This window comes from Balaenoptera musculus, chromosome 4, assembly GCF_009873245.2.
Source record: "Balaenoptera musculus isolate JJ_BM4_2016_0621 chromosome 4, mBalMus1.pri.v3, whole genome shotgun sequence".
Taxonomy (NCBI): domain Eukaryota; kingdom Metazoa; phylum Chordata; class Mammalia; order Artiodactyla; family Balaenopteridae; genus Balaenoptera; species Balaenoptera musculus.
In genome coordinates, this window is record NC_045788.1 from 55,961,457 (window position 1) to 55,984,143 (window position 22,687).

The following is a 22,687-nucleotide window of genomic DNA, read 5'->3' on the forward strand; positions in this document are numbered from 1 at the left end:
ACCTATTATTAAGCTCTTTTTTGTGTTTTCTCTTCTTTTTTCTTTCTAGTCATCTGATATCTTCCACTGACTAATTTTCCTATTTGCTAATCTTTTCTTCTGCTGTTTTAATCTGCTATTAACACCCATTTTGAGCTCTTAATTTAGATTATTTACTTTTTATGTCTAGAACTTTCATCTTAACCTCTTTAAAAATAAATTCTTCTCTGGTGAAATATTTTGTCTTGTCAAACGTTTTCTTGAACAAATTAATTAGAGTTCTTTGAAGGTCCATTCCTGTTTACTCCAAAAAAATAGGTCACGTATATGCCTGTTTTTGATATATGTATAAATGTATTTTTTAAAAAAGAATCTAATCTATAGTGATAATAGATCAGTGGCTGGATGTGTATGGCCGAGGGTAGGTGGAGAGAAATGACTATCAAGAGACATGTGGAAATATTTTGGGGAGAAGAATATGTTCTCTATCTCGATTATGGTGGTTGTTACATTTGCAGACTTTTCTTTTGTTCCTATACATTTTAGTTATTAATCTAATGCTAGATATTTTGTATAAAATACAACTAAGCTACTCATTTATTCATTCATTCATGCATGCATGCGTTCATTCCAACAATATCAAATGCTTACCACATGCCAGTTCTTTCACTGGGGATCCACCAACAAACAGGACAGGTACAGCCTCTGCCTGTAGAGCTTTCAGTCCCCTGGTGGTCCTAGTTTCATAATTCTTTGGGCTTTCGAGTTTTCCCACACTCTTTTATTTACAAAGAATGCTGTGCTCCTCTATCTGTATATTCAAATTACAAACACATTTTTCAAAGTCAATTTTAAATGCCACAGCTCCCATGAATCCTTCCTGTGTTTGAAGTAATGTTAGCCTAGTCTGAGCTCCCATGTTAAATTATCTGCTCCTCTAATGGTATTTGTCTAACCTACCTTGCATTATTCATGAGGTAGCACATCTGACTAGACTGCAAACTCTTTAAGTGTAAGGATCTTGCCTTACTAACTCTTCTACGTACTCCAGCATTTAGAAAAGTACCTGGGTCATAGTAAATAGATATTTATTAAATGATAAATACATAAATATGTCATGATAATATGTATAAAATCATGGTCTGCAGTTACTATTCTATAATTCACCAGATTCTATACTTCTAATTATTGAGCTTGAGTCGCTTACAACCCTACCACGTCTAATTCTAGCTTGCAGCTTCTATGATGCTCTATGCTCACAAGCCAGATAATCAAGCTTATTAAGGACTATGTATTAAAAATGTAATTAGGCACTTAGGGAGGGCATAATGACTTTTCATACATTAAAGCATGGCTTGAGAGTTTGGGCTTTAAATCTAATTGCCTAGGAGGACTATTTTGTCAACATACACATTTGGGGCTGTATTTTGAAGACTAGACAATGGTTTCCAGAAGTCTGACCTCCATAAAAATAGGGTATTGCATTACTAGAAAAAGCATTCCTTTTATAGAAAATAGCCATTCTAACACTGGATATGTGTCCTCTTTGACAAATGAATTCTGGTGTTCAGGACTCAGAACCAGACAGCTGTCACAGCACCACTGAGGATTACTCTAAATTGCAGCAGATGGTGCTACTTATTTGGCCATCTAATGCTATTCTCAAGTATCAGTTGGCCAACTGCTGTGGTGGAGGTATGAAAATAGGAGATGTATTTAGAGCCAGAGGATACAAGCACAAATGTTTTGGGATACAGAGTTTAAACTGATATGCAAAGATTGTATCCAGCAAATTGCCAAGCCAGATCCATTAGAGGGTGTGGTTGAAAGCTTCTTCCCTCAAATGAAAGCAGTCTTGGAAAATACAACTTCTTTGGCCAGCTGTACGATAATCTCTTCCATGCCCTTTTCCCCTGAGACGCTCACATGCTCATGGGCAAACTCACACATGCACACACACACAGCACACATTTTCCTACACATATAGCTGCTAGTTGCTAACCGGTCTGCAATTTAAATTTAACACTACTTAGGAGCCATCTGGGTCACCTGTGGCTGGTCTGTGGAAATATGCACAGCATGTGTCGGTGGCTTACATCAGAAGCAGGAGCCTTTCTGGACTCTGTCTTTAAGGTAGCAGCTGCAGTCCTATGTAGCTTTTATCAATGTACAGAAATCTGGCTTTCTGTGTCACAAAGATATCGAATATTCTGGCCATATCTTTGGCCATCTCCATAGCTGCTATGGCTCACTCCTTATCAGAATTAAATCTGGTTAATAAACACTCTGCTTATCACTGCCCAGAGTACAATTTTTAAGTACTTTCTTAACTCTAATTTATATCATTAACTGTTTACATATAAAGTTTAAAGATAGCTTACAATAGATATTAAATAGAATACTGGTGCATTGTAAACTCTTTTTGTAAAGTCAGTAAATTCCTATTATGTGTATAGTGAGCTTCTTACTTGAGAAAAATGGACCACTTAAATTATTCAACTGAACAGCAATTTAAAGTGGTGCACTATATTACCTAAAGGACGGTAATTTACAAAGTGAAAAATGCACAGAAAACTTGGAGATTATTTCCAGGTCTCTGTATTGGAGGCCCAGCATATATGTGGCTAATGAATTAGAAATACCAAAATGCAAATTGAAACGACATGTATAAATAAACCTAAATATAAATAAATGGATCAGCTTTGCATGACTTATCAATAAAAGCAAGTGAGACTTTCACGGAGACAAAACCTTTAAAGCACAGAAGGAGTGCTTACCATGAGGAAGAAGAAGACATCAAAATTCATCAAGATCAAAGGCAAACTAAAATTTAAAACAGCAAGAGATACATATACATGTACATATGTACATACAAAGACTCATGATAAAATTGACAATTATCCCAGAATGAACTCACGGAATGAAATGGGTAAAGAGTTTTTAAATGAAACCAAGGGAGGATATCAGCTCCAGAAGAGATGTGGGAGGACCCTCAGGATCAGAGCATTCAAAGTGCCTTGGGGACCAGTGAGCTGGAAGTAGATAGGCATGCGAATGCTTTTCTCCTCCTGGGAGAAAATATTATCAAGGATCTCTCTACCAAATTATCTTTCCAGCGAGTTCTAAATCCTTGAAATGCCTGTACAGAAATTTAGGGGCCAACGTGCCTTCTGTACTATTAGGACAATAAGAGCCAGCAGAAATAGCAGCACTCTTAGTTGTCAGCATTTATCAACACAGTCTCTTGTCTCACAGCCACTGTCATAACTGATTCTCTTTCATCCCAGGTTAACTCTTGGCCCTGACTTGAGATTTATGGTTCAAATTGTTTAAATCCTATTCATTTCTTTTCATGGAAAAATCTATTGCTGACTTGCTGCCTAGCTTATTCGATCCCCACCTCATCTCCCATGCTTTGCTACCACCCACCTATCCAATACTTACACCGTGAATTAGACCTGTTACCCAATATGTAAATTGTCATTTACATTTCTGGTTTCCATTTATATTTCAAACTGCTTAACTATGCCTCTGTAAAAGCCCATTCCACACTATCTGGAAAAACTGCTGTAGATACAGGGCCAACAATAGTAAAATCACAGTATACTCAGATAAAATTAACAAACTAGACTTACAGAATCTGTGTTGTAATGGTAAATAATTATGGAGTCCTAAGGGAGAAACTGTTTTCAACACTTTACATACTTTAACTCATTTAATCCTATAACAACTCTTTGACCTAAGTAACAACAACCTCATTTTACTAAAGAAGAAACTGAGGAACAAAGAGGTTAAATGATATACCTACTAATACACTTACTGCTGCTAGAAAATAGCAGACCTAGGATTTGATCCCAGGCAGTTTGGGGTCAGAGCTCACCTTTTAAACCATTATTCTGTGTGATATCTTCTTGAGAATTTAAAAACTTTAAGAAAAAAAATCATGGTTGCTATTAGGAATGTGTAAATTATCATTACAAATTATAATTTTCAAGAACATCTATGGATTACTAATATAACAAACCATCTATGTGCTCATTAGGAAATTAGATTCTACAATGAGTAACAGATTGATGAGTCTGTAGTCCCTCATATCTAGATTGAATAGAATGAGAGAATCTCTAACAACAGGTAGAATCCTAGAAAGCTTCCAAACTTTTGAGTAAATTGAAGTGGCAGTCTATTTTTCAGGTGTAGGTTTAGCTCCATTCCATCCAAAGTTTCAAAGCAAGGCAGATGTCCACAGAAATTATATGACCATTGGATAGTTTAGTTATATAATTGGGATTCCTGTTCATAGCAAAGGAATGGACAGTGTTATTGTGCTACATATAGTGAAAAACCATATCTGACTGATGAGGGAAGTACTAATGAAACACTGCATTGAATCAAGCAAGAGAACAAGGTTATATGGCGGGTATTAGTAACCTTAAATTAATTAATCACTAATTATTATTGTAGCTCATTGTATAAATACCTTGCAGCAATTCTAATTTCTAGGGATGAGGGACAGTCTTAGAGAAAGGGCACGTTGATAAATGTAGTTGGACATAAACAAGTAAACACTTTGCATGATGGTTTGTATGATTTGAGTGCTTGTGTCCCCCCCAAATTCATATATTGAAAACCTAATGCCTTATGAGATGGCATTAGGAGGTAGGATCTTTCGTAGGTGATTAGGTCCCAAATTAGTGCCTTTATTAAAAGAAGACCAAGACAGCTCCCTTGCCCCTTCCACCATGTGAGGATACAACTGAGAAGTCAGTAGTCCACAACTTAGAAAAGGGCCACTAACCTTGGACGTCCAGCCTCCAGAACTTTGAGCAACAAATTTCTGCTGTTTATAAGGCACCCTGTCTATGATATTTTGTTTACAGTGGCCCAAACGGACTAAGACAGTGGGCAATCAATTTTTACTTATGTTTTTCATATAGCAAGGTGCTTTGTAAGTCTGCCTTCATGTCTTGAAGTTATTCTGGGTAGTCATCTCATAAAGGGAGTGCATTGCTAGGATTGATACTAGAACTATTGTTGAATCAGGAACATAGTTGGAGGGAGTGAGGTTGTTCCCAGTTGATAGTAGATGGCATTGTGAGGAAAATATTCGTATTTTCATGTTTTTGCCTGCTCAGGAATTTGTGAACGAAGATTGCCAGCAACACGTGTTAAAGAATTGAATAGCAATCCTATAGAAAAATAGATAAAATTCACTAGAAAAATATAGAGATTTATTTTCCTGAACGCTTGTATTTACAATTCATAGAGTGATAAAATCTAAAGCCATTTGTTTACATTTTAAAGCGTTGTTGTTACAAATACCTGGGGATCTTCCCCATCTCCTCCAAGGCAGAATTTGTTTCCATTAGAGAGCAAAATTTTCTCCCCTTGTCTCTGGGAGAGAAGTTCCTATAGAAGCTCTGAAATCTATAGTTTTGGAATTCCTCATCTATAGTGTAAAATCCCCTTCTGTACATGCAGGTAACATCTTCCCCAAGTGGAGGAAAGAGTACTAATGCTGAGATTGCTTTGTGAGTAAAATAATTTGCTTTTCTCTGATGCAGAAACCTCCAGCATTAAAAATGAAGATATTAAAAACGTACCAGTTATATTATAAACAATAGAATTCCAAGGTCTGACTAGCCAGTGTGTTTGCTCTACATGAATGCCTCCTAGAACAAATACTTCCCAGATTGTTCATGCAAGATGTTAATAAGTGTTGCATAAGTAAAAGGGTCACATAATTAAATAAGTTTGAGAAATGGGGCATACCACATCTCTCTCTGGGATATGTACGAACTGGGTTCTGCAAACTTCTATAGTAAAGAAACATGTTCAATTTTGATTTAGGATTTACAAATTAGAAATACCATTGTAGAATGAGTTCATAGCATCTTTTTTTTGTCCTCTGAGATGTGCCAAAGAACACCCAGAAATTAGTGCCATATTCATAGGTATATTTTCTGCCTAAATGTCCAGGAAGAGTTACTAGTTAGTGTTATCTTTTGGCCCATTGTCCTCAGTCTTAGAAGTCATTCTATTGACCCTCTAGAAAGCAACTACTATTCACAAAAAGCAGTGCTTTTCAACGTTGACAGAACATGAGAATCACCCAGGCAACTTAAAAAAATACAAGTGCCCCAAACCACACCAATTAAGAGAGCCTCTGAGGATGTCTGGGAATCTGTAAGATTTAAAAGCTTCCCAGGTGACTCTAATGTGCAGCCAGGTTTAAGAACCACTGACACAGAGCAGTGGTTCTCCAACTTTAATGAATGCAGGCATCACCTGCATATGAATGCAGATGTCTGCAAAGCTTATTATTCAGCAGGTCTGGGGTGGGCTAGAAATCTTTTTTTAACACAAATACTCCAGATGATCCTGATGCAGTTTGAGATGACCTCAATGGCCACACTTTGAGACACACTGATATGAGCTGAATCTACCATTTTACCTGCTTCATGACAGTTAATCAGGAATCCTATCTTCTAGAAAACAGTAATATTCCAATTCTACCCATGGTACTCCCTAATCCACCTCTATTTTCAGACACAAGGGGTTTTAAATTACTTTTAAATTCTGAGAGCAATATCCTGACCCATTTTACATGTCTCTGGCAAAACTTTGGATGGAGGTGAGCAAACTACCCTTCAGCAGCTGAAAGCTGCAGGAAGTAAAGCCCAGCCACTATTGGAGTTTTTTCCCTTGACAGTTCATAAATCTGGTGTCTCAGGGCACTTACTCCACCTGTAAAATACCTTCTTTACATGTCAGTCACAAATGAGGGAAAGTCAGACATACACAAATATGAATTTCTATCAGAAAACATGGCTAAACTTCCACTCTTAGTAATGACTGAGTAGCTCCTATCAGACCAAGCTCCTATAAATAACAACTATAAACTCTGGACAGAATAATATAAAACAACTACCCAAGGCACCAGAGAGAAAACCACATTTGCCAGATACCAGAGGGCAGTCAATAGTCAATAGAAAAAAGAAATAGTATGAGGTAACTTTCCCATTTTAACGGCTTTTAGCCTAAGAGTAGGATACAGTTGGCATGCAAAGTGGCTAAAGCCCACAAGGATATACCAGCTTATTGAGGAACCAGAATACAGAATATGGGGCATCCATAGTAACTGGACAGTGAAGTGGAGAATCTTAGGAAGAAGAGAGGGACAGAAGAGGTCCAAATTCTGTAAATAACTCTGCTCAAAACTCTGGCTCACCCCTGAACTACACATTCAAAAGGGCAGCTTCTAAGCAGCACATTTAAGGCTAAAAACAAAAACAAACAAAAACTAAACTATGAATTCAGAGCTTGAGTTTGAGTTCTCTTTATAGGAATATAACAGAATCCTAAGTCTGTACCACACATGATTCATAATATCCAGTATATATTCCAAAACTACATGATATATTAAAAGTAGGAATATATGACCAATTTTCAAGGGGAGAACAATCAACAGAGCCCAAACTCAAGATAATGCAGATGTTGTTATTACCAGTCAAGGGTTTTTAAGCAGCTACTTTGAATATGCTCAACAAAGTAAGGAAAAATATGCTTGTATTGTGTGAAAAACTAGGAAATCTCAGCAGAGAAATAGACATATAAAAAAGAACCATCTCTCTACCTGTGACTTGCGTGAGTGGCACCTCCAGTGGAATCCAGTGGGACATAATTCATTTTCCATTTGGATAGGAATCATCAAAGTAAAAACTGCACTGTACAGAGTTATAGAGCCGTGTGGCTGACAGGGTCTTGGTGCTCCGGCCAGGTGTCAGGCATGAGCCTCTGAGGTGGGAGAGCCAAGTTCAGGACATTGGTCCACCAGAGACCTGCCGGCCCCTTGTAATATCAATTGCTGAGAGCTCTCCCAGAGATTTCCATCTCAATGCTAAGACCCAGCTCCACTCAACGACCAGCAAGCTCCAGGGCTGGACACCGCATGCCAAACAAATAGCAAGACAGGAATACAACCCCACCCATTAGCAGAGAGGCTGCCTAAAACCATAATAAGATCACAGACACCCCAAAACACACCACCAGACACAGTCATGGCCACCAGAAAGACAAGATCCAGCCTCATCCACCAGAACACAGGCACCAGTCCCCTCCACCAGGAAGCCTACACACCCACTGAACCAACCTTAACCACTGGGGGCAGACACCAAAAACAACAGGAAATTCAAACCTGCAGCCTGTGGAAAGGAGACCCCAGACACAGTAACTTAAGCAAAATGAGAAGACAGAGAAACACACAGCAGATGAAGGAGCAAGGTAAAAACCCATCAGACCAAACACATGAAGAGGAAATAGGCAGTCTACCTGAAAAAGAATTCAGAGTAATGATAATAAACATGATCCAAAATCTTGGAAATAGAATGGAGAAAATACAAGAAATGTGCAATAAGTATCTAGAAGAACTAAAGAGCAAACAAACAATGATGAACAACACAATAAATGAAATTAAAAATTCTCTAGAAGGAATCAATAGCAGAATAACTGAGGCAGAAGAACAGATAAGTGACCTGGAAGATAAAATAGTGGAAATGCTACCACAGAGTAGAATAAAGAAAAAAGAATGAAAAGAATTGAGGACAGGCTCACAGACCTCTGGGACAACATTAAATGCACCAACATTGGAATTATAGTGATCCCAGAAGAAGAAGAGAAAAAAAAAGGGACTGAGAAAATATTTATATTTGAAGATATTATAGTTGAAAACTTCCCTAATATGGAGAAGGAAAGAATCAGTCAAGTCCAGGAAGCACAGAGAGTCCCATACAGGATAAATCTAAGGAGAAACATGCCAAGACACATATTCATCAAACTATCAAAAATTAAATACAAAGAAAAATTTATTAAAAGCAGCAAGGGAAAAACAACAAATAACATACAAGGGAATCCCCATAAGGTTAACAGCTGATCTTTCAGAAGAAACTCTACAAGCCAGAAGGGAGTGGCAGGACATATTTAAAGTGGTGAAAGGGAAAAACCTACAATCAAGATTACTCTACCCAGCAAGGATCTCATTCAGATTCTATGGAGATATTAAACACTTTACAGACAAGCAAAACCTAAGAGAATTCAGCACCACCAAACCAGCTTTACAACAAATGCTAAAGGAACTTCTCTAGGCAGGAAACACAAGAGAAGGAAAAGACCTACACTAACAAACCCAAAACAATTAACAAAATGGTAATAGGAACATACATACCGATAACTACCTTAAACGTAAATGGATTAAATGCTCTAAGCAAAAGACATAGACTGGCTGAACGGATACAAAAACCAGACCTGTATATATGCTGTCTACAAGAGACCCACTTCAGACCTAGGGACACATACAGATTGAAAGTGAGGGGATGGAAAAAGATATTCCATGCAAATGGAAATCAAAAGAAAGCTGGGAAGCAGTTCCCATATCAGACAAAATAGGCTTTAAAGTAAAGACTATTACAAGAGACAAAGTAGGACACTACATAATGATCAAGGGATCAATCCAAGAAGAAGATATAACAATTGTAAATATTTATGCACCCAACATAGGAGCACCTCAATAAATAAGGCAAATGCTAACATCCATAAAAGAGGAAAGTGACAGTAACACAATCAGAGTAGGGGACTTTAACACCCCGCTTTGACCAATGGACAGATCATCAAAAATGAAAATAAATAAGGAAACACAAGCTTTAAATGACACATTAAACAAGATGGACTTAATTGATATTTACAGGATATTCTATCCAAAAACAACAGAATACACTTTCTTCTCAAGTGCTGATGGAACGTTCTCCAGGACAGATCATATCTGGGGTCACAAATCAAGCCTTGATAAATTTAAGAAAATTGAAATTGTATCAGGTGTCTTTTCCAACCACAACGCTAAGAGACTAGATATCAATTACAGGAAAAAAATCTGTAAAAAATACAAACACATGGAGGCTAAACAATACACTACTCAATAATCAAGAGATCACTGAAGGAATCAAAGAGGAAATAAAAAAATACCTAGAAATAAATAATGCAAACACGACAACCTAAAACCTATGGTATGCAGCAAAAGCAGTTCTAAGAGGGAAGTTTATAGCAATACAATCCTACATAAAAAACAAGAAACATCTCAAATAAAAAACCTAACCTTACACCTAAAGCAATTAGAGAAAGAAGAACCAAAAAACCCCAAAGTTAGCAGAAGGAAAGAAATCATAAAGATCAGATCAGAAAGAAATGAAAAAGAAATGAAGGAAATGATAGCAAAGATCAATAAAACTAAAAGCTGGTTCTTTGAGAAGATAAACAAAATTGATAAACCATTAGCCAGACTCATCAAGAAAAAAGGGAGAAGACCCCAATCAATAGTATTAGAGATAAAAGAGAAGTAACAACAGACACTGTAAAAATATGAAGGATCATGAGAGATTACTACAAGCAACTATATGCCAATAAAATGGACAACCTGGAAGAAATGGACAAATTATTAGAAAAGTACCACCTTCTGAGACTGAACCAGGAAGAAATAGAAAATATAAACAGACCAATCACAAGCACTGAAATTGAGACTGTGATTAAAAATCTTCCAACAAACAAAAGCCCAGAACCAGATGGCTTCACAGGCGAATTCTATCAAAAATTTAGAGAAGAGCTAACAGCTATCCTTCTCAAACTCTTCCAAAATATAGCAGAGGGAGAAACACCCCCAAACTCATTCTATGAGGCCACCATCACCCTAATACCAAAACCTGACAAAGATGTCACAAAAAAAGAACTCTACAGGCCAATACCACTGATGTACATAGATGCAAAAATCCTCAACAAAATACTAGCAAACAGAATCCAAAGCACATTAAAAGGATCATACACCATGATCAAGTGGGGTTTATCATGGAAATGCAAGGATTCTTCAATATACACAAATCAATCAATGTGATAAGCCATATTAACAAATTGAAGGAGGAAAATCATATGATCATCTCAATAGATGCAGAAAAAGCTTTCAACAAAATTCAACACCCATTTATGAAAAAAACCCTCCAGAAAGTAAGCACAGAGGGAACTTACCTCAACATAATAAAGGCCATATATAACAAACCCACAGACAACATCATTCTCAATGGTGAAAAACTGAAACCATTTCCTCTAAGATCAGGAGCAAGACAAGGTTGTCCACTCTCACCACTATTATTCAACATAGTGTTGGAAGTTTTAGCCACAGCAATCAGAGAAGAAAAAGAAATAAAAGGAATCCAAATCAGAAAAGAAGAAGTAAAGCTGTCACTGTTTGCAGATGACATGATGCTATACATAGAACATCCTAAAGATTCCACCAAGAAACTACTAGAGCTAATCAATGAATTTGGTAAAGTAGCAGGATACAAAATTAAGGCACAGAAATCTCTTGCATTTCTATAGACTAATGTTGAAATATCTGAAAGAGAAATTAAGGAAACTATCCCATTTACCATTGCAACAAAACGAATAAAATGCCTAGAAATAAACTTACATAAGTACACAAAAGACCTGTATGCAGAAAACCATAAGACACTGATGAAAGAAATTAAAGATGATACAAACAGATGGAGAGATATACCATGTTCTTAGATTGGAAGTATCAACGTGTAAAAATGACTATACTACCCAAAGCAATCTATAGATTCAATGCAATCCCTATCAAACTACCAATGGCATTTTTCACAGAAATAGAACAAAAAATTTCACAATTTGTTGGAAACACAAAAGACCTGGATAGCCAAAGCAATCTTGAGAATGAAAAACAGAGCTGGAGGAATCAGGACTGACTCCAGACTATACTACAAAGCTGTAGTAATCAAGAAGTATGGTACTGGCACAAAAACAGAAATATAGATCAATGGAACAGGATAGAAAGCCCAGAGATAAACCCACACACATATGGTCAGCTTATCTTTGATAAAGGAGGCAAGAATATACAATGGAGAAAAGACAGCCTCTTCAATAAGTGGTGCTGGGGAAAGTGGACAGCTATATGTAAAAGAATGAAATCAGAACACTCCCTAACAGCATACACAAAAATAAACTCAAAGTGGATTAAAGACCTACATGTAAGGCCAGACACTATAAAACTCTTAGAGGAAAACATAGGGAGAACACTCTCTGACATAAATCACAGCAAGATCCTTTTGACCCAACTGCTAGAGAAATGGAAATAAAAACACAAATAAACAAATGGGACCTTATGAAACTTAAAAGCTTTTGCACAGCAAAGGAAACCATAAACAAGATGACAAGACAACACTCAGAATGGGAGAAAATATTTGCAAATGAAGCAACTGACAAAGGATTAATCTCCAAAATATACAAGCAGCTCATGTAGCTCAATATCGAATAAACAAACAACCCAATCCAAAAATGGGCAGAAGACCTAAATAGACATTTCTCCAAAGGAGATATACAGATTGCCAGCAAACATATGAAAGGATGCTCAACATCACTAATCATTAGAGAAATGCAAATCAAAACTACAATGAGCTGTCACCTCACACCAGTCAGAATGGCCATCATCAAGAAGTCTACAAACTATAAATGCTGGAGAGGGTGTGGAGAAAAGGGAACCCTCTTGCACTCTTGGTGGGAATGTAAATTGATACAACCACTATGGAAAACAGTATGGAGGTTCCTTTAAAAACTAAAAATAGAACTACCATATGGCCCAGCAATCCCACTACTGGGCATATACCCTGAGAAAACCGTAATCCAAAAAGAGTCATGTACCACAATGTTCATTTCAGCTCTATTTACAATAGCCAGGACATGGAAGCAACCTATGTGTCCATTGACAGATGAATGGATAAAGAAGATGTGGCACATATATACAATGGAATATCACTCAGCCATAAAAAGAAATGAAATTGAGTTATTTGTAGCGAGGTGGATGGACCTAGAGCCCGTATACAGAGTAAAGTAAGTCAGAAAGAGAGAAACAAATACCATATGCTAACACATATATATGGAATCTAAGGGGAAAAAAAATGGTTCTGAAGAATCTAGGGGCAGGACAGCAATAAAGAGGTAGACGTAGAGAATGGACTTGAGTACACGGGGAGGGGGAAGGGCAACCTGGGACGAAATGAGAAAGTGGCATGGACATATATACACTACCAAATGTAAAATAGATAGCTAGTGGGAAGCAGCCGCATAATACTGGGAGATCAGCTCAGTGCTTTGTGTCCACCTGGAGGGGCAGACAGGGAGGGTGGGAAGGAGACGCAAGAGGGAGGGTATATGGGGATATATGTATACGTATAGCTGATTCACTTTGTTATAAAGCAGAAACTAACACACCATTGTAAAGCAATTATATTTCAATAAAGATGTTAAAAAAAAGAACCAAATGGAATTTCTGAAATAAAAACAGAAACACAGTATCTAATATAAAACATTCAATGAATGTGCTTAATAGCAGAATAAAAATTTCTAAAGAAAGAGTCATTGAATTCAAAGATATGCTAATAGAAATTATCTGATATGAAGAAGTGCAAGAGAAAAAAAGATTAATAAGTTAATAGTGTCTCAGGAGTCTATGCGAGAATACCAAAATATATGAAATACATATTATTGGAGTCCTAGAGGGACTTTCAGATAAAATATTTGAAGATATAAGAGCCAAAGATCTCCCAAATTTGGTGAAAGACATATTTATAAAGATTTAAGCAGAGTAAGTACCAACAAATGCCTCCAAGTACATCAGTCATACTGCTAATGACCAAAGATAAAGAAAAAACAAAACCTTGAAAGCAGCCAGAGAGAAATGACACATTGAGTACAGAAAAACAAAAGTTCAATCAAATACTAGCTTCTTATCAGAAAAAACTGAGACCCAAAGATAGCTGATATGTGCAGAAGATGGTCCAGAAATAGACATGGGAGTGAGAATAAAAGAAAATACAATAATTTAACAGAGTCTTAGAGGTGATAATGGAGAAAATACTGGACACTCAAGATTGTATGCTGCAATCAAACATTAGAGACAAAGATGAGATATGAGAGGAAATTTCACCATGAGTCATAAAATAAAATAGAGAGTGATGCATATTATTGTGGCACATATTATCATAGGGTAATATGCATATATTATGATACAGTCATATCTGAATTTGAACTTGCACAAACTATGTTTCTCCCATATGTAGTACCGATTAAAAAGCCCATGTTTCTGCACCTGCTCCGCTTCCCAAACTGTACAAGCACTGTCATCTATCTAATAGGAGTAGTTCTCTAACCCTAGTTCTGCTCCATTTTTATAATATAGTTATGTATTTCAAAAGCCTCTAAAATATTTATGTGTTTTAACACAATAATTTCAATTTGATTAATTTAGTCCAAGAAAATTATATGAAATGCAGCCAAGTATTTACACACAGGATATTCATCAGAGCTTTACCTATACAATTTTTTTAGGCATAATATTAATGGCGGAAGTAGAGGCATGATTAAATGACTGTGGGAGATTTACAAAGTGAAATAACCTACCACTAAAAAATCATGTGTGTCAAAGTTTTTTCATGATATCTGAAAATGTTTATGACATAAAGTTGAATTTTTTAAAAACTTCCCGTTAACATTGTCTGAATTATGTTTAAAAAAAAACTGGAAAGAAAATGCCAAAATGTCCATACTGCTTGTCTCTGGGTTGTGGATTTATTGTTTGGCTTTGTTTAGTTCTGATTCTTTCTACTTTATGGGTAATTTGCAAATATTTCACAAGAACCATGTATTATTTTATAATTTTAAAAAAAGAAGAAAGGTATAAAAAAATAAACTTGATTCCTAGAAAAACCAACAGTGTGTCTATCTGTGAGCTGCAACTGAAGTAATGGGGCGTGAGTGGGAAGTTGGAGTCAGATGCAACAGTGGGTCAGCAACTAGACAGGGAATCAAAAATGCAGGCATATACTGCTAGTAATGTAAGAGTCAGGACACCCATGATTTAGGGAAAGCAGAAAACTGTCAGTCATGGACCAAAAATATATAAGCAAAGGAAAATCAGGTGGATAAAACAGGATAGGTGGTCATATATTCAAGGGGAAAGCCAGAAACAAGAAAAGAATAAAAATCACAAGGAGGGGGCAAGGAGAGGCAAGGAGATGTTGAGGGTGAGTTTCCTCCACAAAGACTTCATATGTGCTTTGGGTTAGAATAGAAACCAGTCTGAGGATGTGGCCAGTCCAGAGTCCATATAGAAAAGCAGGTAGATTAGCAAACCCAACAAGAAAGGATAAAGAGGGGGTGTGTATTTCAGTTATCTCTTGCATAGCCTACATCAGAGAAGAAAGGGGGGAGGGGAGAGAAAGAAAAAGAGAGAGAATGAGCTTAAGGGTCCCTGAAAATTGTTGGATAAAGGAGCAAACCAGTGCAGAAATCAGGGCACTGGGACTCTACAGACCTGTAACGTAGTTTATTCACAAGCTTATGATCTAAAATGTTATTATAAATGAAAGAAGGATATGTTAAACCCTAGATTATATGTATCTGTAGTAAATACAATGCTTATTATCTATAAAACATTCCTTTTATTTTTCAGCAGAACAATCTATATTCTATTTCCATTATGGGAGTGTATAGACATTTACTATATTTTTCAGACTGCAGTTCTCTAAAATACTTCCAATTATTTCCTTGCTAACATTCTATTTTAGAAGTGCCAAGTATTAGAACTTGCTGACTACAAACTCTTGACCTATCACAAAGGTCTGCTACAAATTCATCCTTTGGAAGGCTCACAATCACACAACTGAAAATTTACAATCTATTATTCACCTACAACTAATGCAAAGTGAATAAAGTATCTATAGATATTTTCCCATGTCTTCACAGCTTTTCACAAATACAGAGAGGCACCCTGGCCCCAGTATTGCGCCTGTAAAATATCTACTTCCCTCCTGCCAATGTTAATAACAGAATAAAGTCCCTATGACAATTTCTTTCAATTTGGAGTTTATCTCAATCAAACATATTATTAGTTCTATTCAGTTCATTTAAAATTAACCACATCTTCTGTTCAAATGCTGCTGGAATTGACCTAGCATGTCTGCAGAGATAATAAGATTAAGGTGAATGTAGTAATATATAGTACAACGCGGCCTAATTATATACCATACTACCATTCACCTTAATTTGAGAAAAAGCAGAAACTGGATGGAATTCAAAAGGCAGCAGATTGAAAATGGATAAAAAGACTTTTTATGTGGTGCATAATCAGCTTTCAGAATTCACTGCTGCAGGATATTTCTCAGGCTAAAATTTAGTAAATTTTCAAGATAAGAATAAGAATGGCATCTGTGGGTACACTAGCTGGATGTGAATTTATGGAAGCTATCAGTCCTCATGCTGGTAGCCATAAAATCATCACCAGCTGGTGCTGGGATGGAAACCCTCCCTGTGGTGTCCCACTGCACAATTGGCCAGATGCATGATGTGCTGTAGTTGTATAAAGACAAAAGAACCCAGAAAGCCTTAGGCATTAGCCTTTGCCAAAGGAAGGATTGTGCACGTGATGGAAACTTTCAAGCCAGCCATGATCTGTGCTCGTGAGTCTCACAGTACCCTCCCCTATCTGTTTTTTGATCAAATGGCATTTCCCCCATCATGGTGAAACACAATGATTCTTCTTTTCTGCGGAGTTGATTCAGTGTTATCACGGAATTAGTGTATACTTTATTTGTTAGAAATGCAAGTAATCTCTGCTGTGAATATCCAGACCACCTTTCATTTAAAAGTGGCCGGTCCCAAAATGTCACCCTTTTAAAGTGGTAACAATGGCAATGGTGGTGATTGGGGGCTTTTGTTAATGGACAGCATGGCAGGTCTATTTGTTGGCATTCTCCCTGACATCCTGAGCCCTTTAATTCTGTCTGACAGATTCAGGCCATGCTTCAGATCTCACAAAAGAGGTGAGAGAGAGTATTGATCTGCCTGTTATTGTTGGTGATTTACTGTTCCATTCCTTTAGCAAATTTAAACACACATGCACACATATAAACCCTCACCAACGGGTCACAGCTGCTAGATGGCAGAGTAATGAGTGATTATTTTTTTATCTCTCCTAAGCTCTCTAAGTAACTTCTCTTGTGGATTCATGACAGTCCTGCAGATTTAAACCAAATAAATAATATCTTCTCACTCTAAGGTCAAAGGGTTCCTAAACATGGCAATAAATATCTGCTTAAAATAGAAACACATACATATTGAAAGCTTGCAAAATGCTTTTTTGAGCATTCTATAGCCTAAAACAAATTTGAGGCGTGTAATTTTGGAGTAGTCTAACATAGTGTTATCAAAAGGGTAAATAATGTACAAGATATAGCTCTAAAATCATGAAACTGTTTCCTCCCCAGAGCCCAGATGGTCGTCATGGAGATTGCTCCTCTTAAATGGAACTACATTGGGACATACTACTGACTCTATGCATGTTGCCATTGTACAAAATGCTTTTGAACTTATTTCTCTCCTTCCCCAAATCCCTTTTTTTCATTGTTTTATGTATTTACAGCATTTTTACCCTCGAAACATGGTATAAGCAAGTTATGTTATTGTACTAGTGTGCTCATGCTGCCATAACAAAATAGCACAGACTGGGTAGCTTAAACAACAGAAGTTATTTTCTCACAGTTCTAGAGGCTGGCAGTCTGAGATCAAGGTTCCAGCAGAGTTGGTTTCTAGTGAGGTCTCTCTTCCTGCTTTGCAGATAGTCACCTTCTTACTGTGTTCTCACATAGTCTTTCCTCTGTGTGTGCACAGAGAGAGAGTGAACTCTGGTGTCTCTTCCTCTTCTACTCAGATTAGGACTCCACTCTTATAACATCATTTAATATTAATTACCTCCTTAAAGGTCCTACCACCAAATATAGTTACACTGGGGGGTTAGGACTATAAAATGAATTTTAGGGGACCACAGTTCATAGTAGCCATCTTATTTATTTGACTTGATCTCCCCAAATTTATTTTGCCTGTATAAAAAATATCAAATTTCCTCTTGACAAAGATGCCACTCACTATTTAGATAAGTGTCAGTTCTTAGTAAATTAAAAAATATATTACAGGCTCTTAAGGCAATTTCCAAAGAAGTTCTAGACATGTGTTGAAAAATGTAGCATTTGCCAGATTAAATAAATAGCTTCCTAAGATGACTATATTCTTATCTAGAGAGAATAAGTTATAAGAATTAATCATTTTTATTTGTTCATTTAAAAAAAGTCATACCCTACCAATGCTTCATTATTCCATAGAAAAAATGTTGATGCCCCTCTGCTAATAACAACTATAAACTCTGGACAAAATACTAAAAGCAATATCTTGAGGGCTCTGGAGAAGAAATAAGGCAGGCAGATTCTGAAAAGAAGTTGTCACTAGAAAAATGGAAATAATACTGTGTATGTTTTCTGTCCCTATGGATTTGGCTCAATGAGGAGTGGCTAAAATTCTAATATTCTGATAGAAAGTCCACTGTCTTTATGCCCTGAAAAATCAGGGAATAAAGCCAGAAGCCAGAGATGATGGAGAATAGGAGGGAATCATGGAAAAGAGAGAGCTGGACAAGGGAATCTTCAAAGTGTGTGAATAAACTCTGCCCACGTCTCTGGAAGATCCTGAACTGTGTATGCATGGTGAAAGCTACCAGCAGACCAGCCAAATATAAAAGAATTAAAATTAGATTTGAGATGTCACCCACCATGGTTGAGTCAGAGTTTGCCCTTTGAATCTGACCAACTTAATTACCTGCAACAACAAAAACACCAATATACTTTAAGGGATATAGCAGAATCTAGAGCCTACACTTACAATGTTTAACATGCAATCCAAATTATGTTATGTACAGATAAACAAGAAAATTTGAGCCATTTTCATGGGTAAAGACAATCAACATGGCCCAATCCTGAGATGATTCAAAGTTGGAATTATCAGACAATGACTTTAAAGCAGGTGATATAAATATATATTCAACGAGGTAAAAGAAAATACTCTTGTAATAAATGCAAAGATAGGAAATATTAGCAGAGAAATAGAATACATAAAAAACAACTAAATAGAAATCTTAAAAACAAAAAATAAGTTAGAAATTCAAATGTCACTAATTGAACTTAAAAATAGAATGAAGATTACAGAGAAAAAAAATTCAGTGAACTTGAAGATAAGGCAATAGAAGTTATTCAATCTAAAGAAAAGAGAGAAAATAGGTTAAAAATAAAAATAAACAGACACACGAAGACCTGTAGTAGATCAAAATATCTAATATATGTGAAGTTTTAGTCCCAAAAGAAAAGGAGACTGAAGTGGACAGAAAAAAGTCTAAAAAATAATGATTGAAAAGTTCAAAAATTTGGTGAATGGCAGATTCTAGAAGCTCAGCAATTTCCAAGCAGAATGAGTACAAAAAAAAACCCACCACTCCCCACCTGCCAAGTACATCATAGTCAAACTGGTGGCAAATGAAAGATAAGAAAATAAATCTTGAGAACCGAAAACATGCATACAAAGAAGGAATTGTGGTTAAAAATACCATAGAATTTTCATCAGAAACTTTGGAGGACAAAGACATTGAACAATATCTTTAGCTTATCAAAGCAAAACAAACAAACAAAACAACAACAACAAATGCAGAATTCTATATCCAGCAAAAATATCTCCCAAGAATGAAAGACAAACACATTTTATATAAAGGAAAAACTAAGAGAATTAATCACCAGTAAACCTATACTGGAAGAAATTTTAAAAGCAAGTTCTTCAGGCTGAAAGGATATGAAGCTGAGGAGAAACTCAGATCTTAAGGAATAAATGAAGAGCACCAGAAATGGTAAATATCTTAGTAAATAACAGGCTATTTCTTTAGCTTAATTTCTTTAAAATACACATGACTATTTAAAGCAAATTTATAATGGACATCAGAAGGGTAGGGAAGAAATGGTCTAAATTTCAAAGTTTCTACCTTTCATGTTAGTTTTAACTCCAACTAGAGAAAATATTTTGAGTGAAAGTAGAGTTTTCCTCACTAAAATATTCATCCATTTACCAACATGATTTTAGAAGTTTCCACCCACATTTAATACATTTGTGTTTTATTTCATTTTAAAATTGTGTGTGCTCCATCAGCATATACCCTAAAATTCTAGTGATACAATGGTAATTTTCCTAACTTTTGGGCAAGGATAACACATTTACAAATAATTTAATAATTTACAAATACTAATGGAAAAATATATATATTTGGATTCTCCCAAATCTCTCACACACACATCAATACCAGCCAGATTAAAAGCGTATGAGAAGGGATGGAAATTTTCTACCTTTCAAATGAAAACATGTCTTGTTTTAAAATGAGACACAGCACTAAAAATGAAATGAATTAAGAAATAATGGATAAACAAGCATTTAAATTAGAATGTTTTTGCATCAAAAAATATTATAAAATACATAAAAAGTAATTCACAAACTAAGAGAAGAAAACTAAACCTATTCCTTAAAATCAGCAAGTAAAAGAAAAATAGTTCAAAGGAAAAGATATGAACAGATATTCATAGAAGAGAAAACAAAAAATGGTCAATAAAGGGCAAATATATGTTATTTATTAACAATCAAGGAGATTCAAATTAGACCACAGTAAGATAACATTTTATTCCCATCAGATGAGCAAAAATTAAAATACCTGGCAATACCGTATTTTAGTAAGGACGAAGATTAATGGAACTCAGATATTGCTGTGAGAGGTAAATTGGTAAAACCACATCAGATAGCAGTTTTGCAATATTAAAGATGATAATATGCTACTCTTTAGCAATTTTATTTCCAGACGTATACCTAGAAAAATTCTTTTACAAATGCATAAAGTCATATGCATAAGAATAATTATTACCAGATTGTTGATAATAGAAAAACATCATTGAAGTGGATTAATCTATTATGGTATCTTCACAAAAAAAATTATATGACAGTGAAAATTAAAACAGGTGCTTTTATAGCTCAACATAGGTGTATCTCACAAGCATAATGTTAAACAAAAACACAACTGCATTTATATAAAATTTCAAAACACGTATAGTAAAACCATACAGTTGGCCCTTGAACAACATGGGCTTGAACTGCATAGGTCCACTTATATATGAATTTTTTTCAATAAATTCATTGGAAAAATTTTTGGACATTTGCAACAACTTAAAAAAAACCTCATAGATGAATTGGTGTAGTCTAGAAATATAAAAAAAAAATTAAGAAAAAGTTAGGTATGTCATGAATGCATAAAATATATGTAGATACTAGTCTGTTTTATCATTTGCTACCATAAAATATACACAAATCTGTTATAAAAAGTTAAACTTTATCAAAACATGCACACAAACACAGACTGTACGTGATGCCATTAACACTCAAGAGAAGTGTAAACAAGTGTGAAGATGCAGTATTAAATCATAGCTGCATAAAGCAACTGTAGTCCATACTGTACCACTGTAATAATTTTGTAGCCACCTTCTGTTGCTATTGTGGTGAGCTCAAGTTTTGGGAGTAACTGCTTATAGCGTGGTGTGACTCTAACAATCTCCATGTGAGCAGTTTGTCTCTCCAGGAAATTGCATATGGCAGTAAAAAGTGATCTCTCGTGGTTCTTGCATATTTTTCATTATGTTTGGTGCAATACCATAAATCTTGAATAACACCATGGAACCCATACGAAGTGCCACTAGTGATGCCGGTGTTACCAAAAAGCAGAGAAAAGTCATGACATTACAAGAAAAAGTTGAGTTGCTTGATATGTAATATAGATAGAGGTCTGCAGTTGCGTTTGCCCACCATTTCAAGATAAATAAATCCAGTGTGAGGACCACGGTAAAAAAAGAAAAGGAAATTCATGAAGCCATCACTGTAGCTACTCCAGCACGTGTGAAAACTTTGCATTTTTTGTGAAATACATTTTTATCTTGTACTGAAAGTGCAACATTTATGTGGGGGCAGGATTGCTATAAGAAAGACATACCTATGGACTCTAATATAATTTGAGAAAAAGTGAAGTCATTATATGACAAACAGCAAAAGGAAAGAGAGGGATATAAAGCTGGGGAATTTAATGCTATCAAAGGATGGTTTGATCATTTTAGAAAGAGGTTTGGCTTAAAAAATGTCAATAGAAGCATCTTCTGTCAAATAAGAGGCAGCAGAAGAGACAGGGTGAGAGAGTGGCATGGACATATATACACTACCAAATGTAAAATAGATAGCTAGTGGGAAGCAGCCACATAGCACAGGGAGATCAGCTCGGTGCTTTGTGACCACCTAGAGGGGTGGGATAGGGAGTGTGGGAGGGAGGGAGATGCAAGAGGGAAGAGATAGGGGAACATATGTATATGTATAACTGATTTACTTTGTTATAAAGCAGAAACTAACACACCATTGTAAAGCAATTATACTCCAATAAAGATGTTTAAAAAAAATAATAAAATGTATATGGAAGAGCAAACAGCTAAAAAAACCTGGAAAAAAAAAAAAAAAAAAGAGGCAGCAGAAGAGTTCCCAGACGCCATTAAAAAAATCATTGAGGACAAGAGGGGAAAGCGGGGGCGGGGGTGGGGCAGGTGGTGGTGGAATGAATTGGGAGATTGGGATTGACATATATACACTAATATGTATAAAATAGATAACTAATAAAAATATCATTGAGGGAAAGGATATCTGCATGAACAGA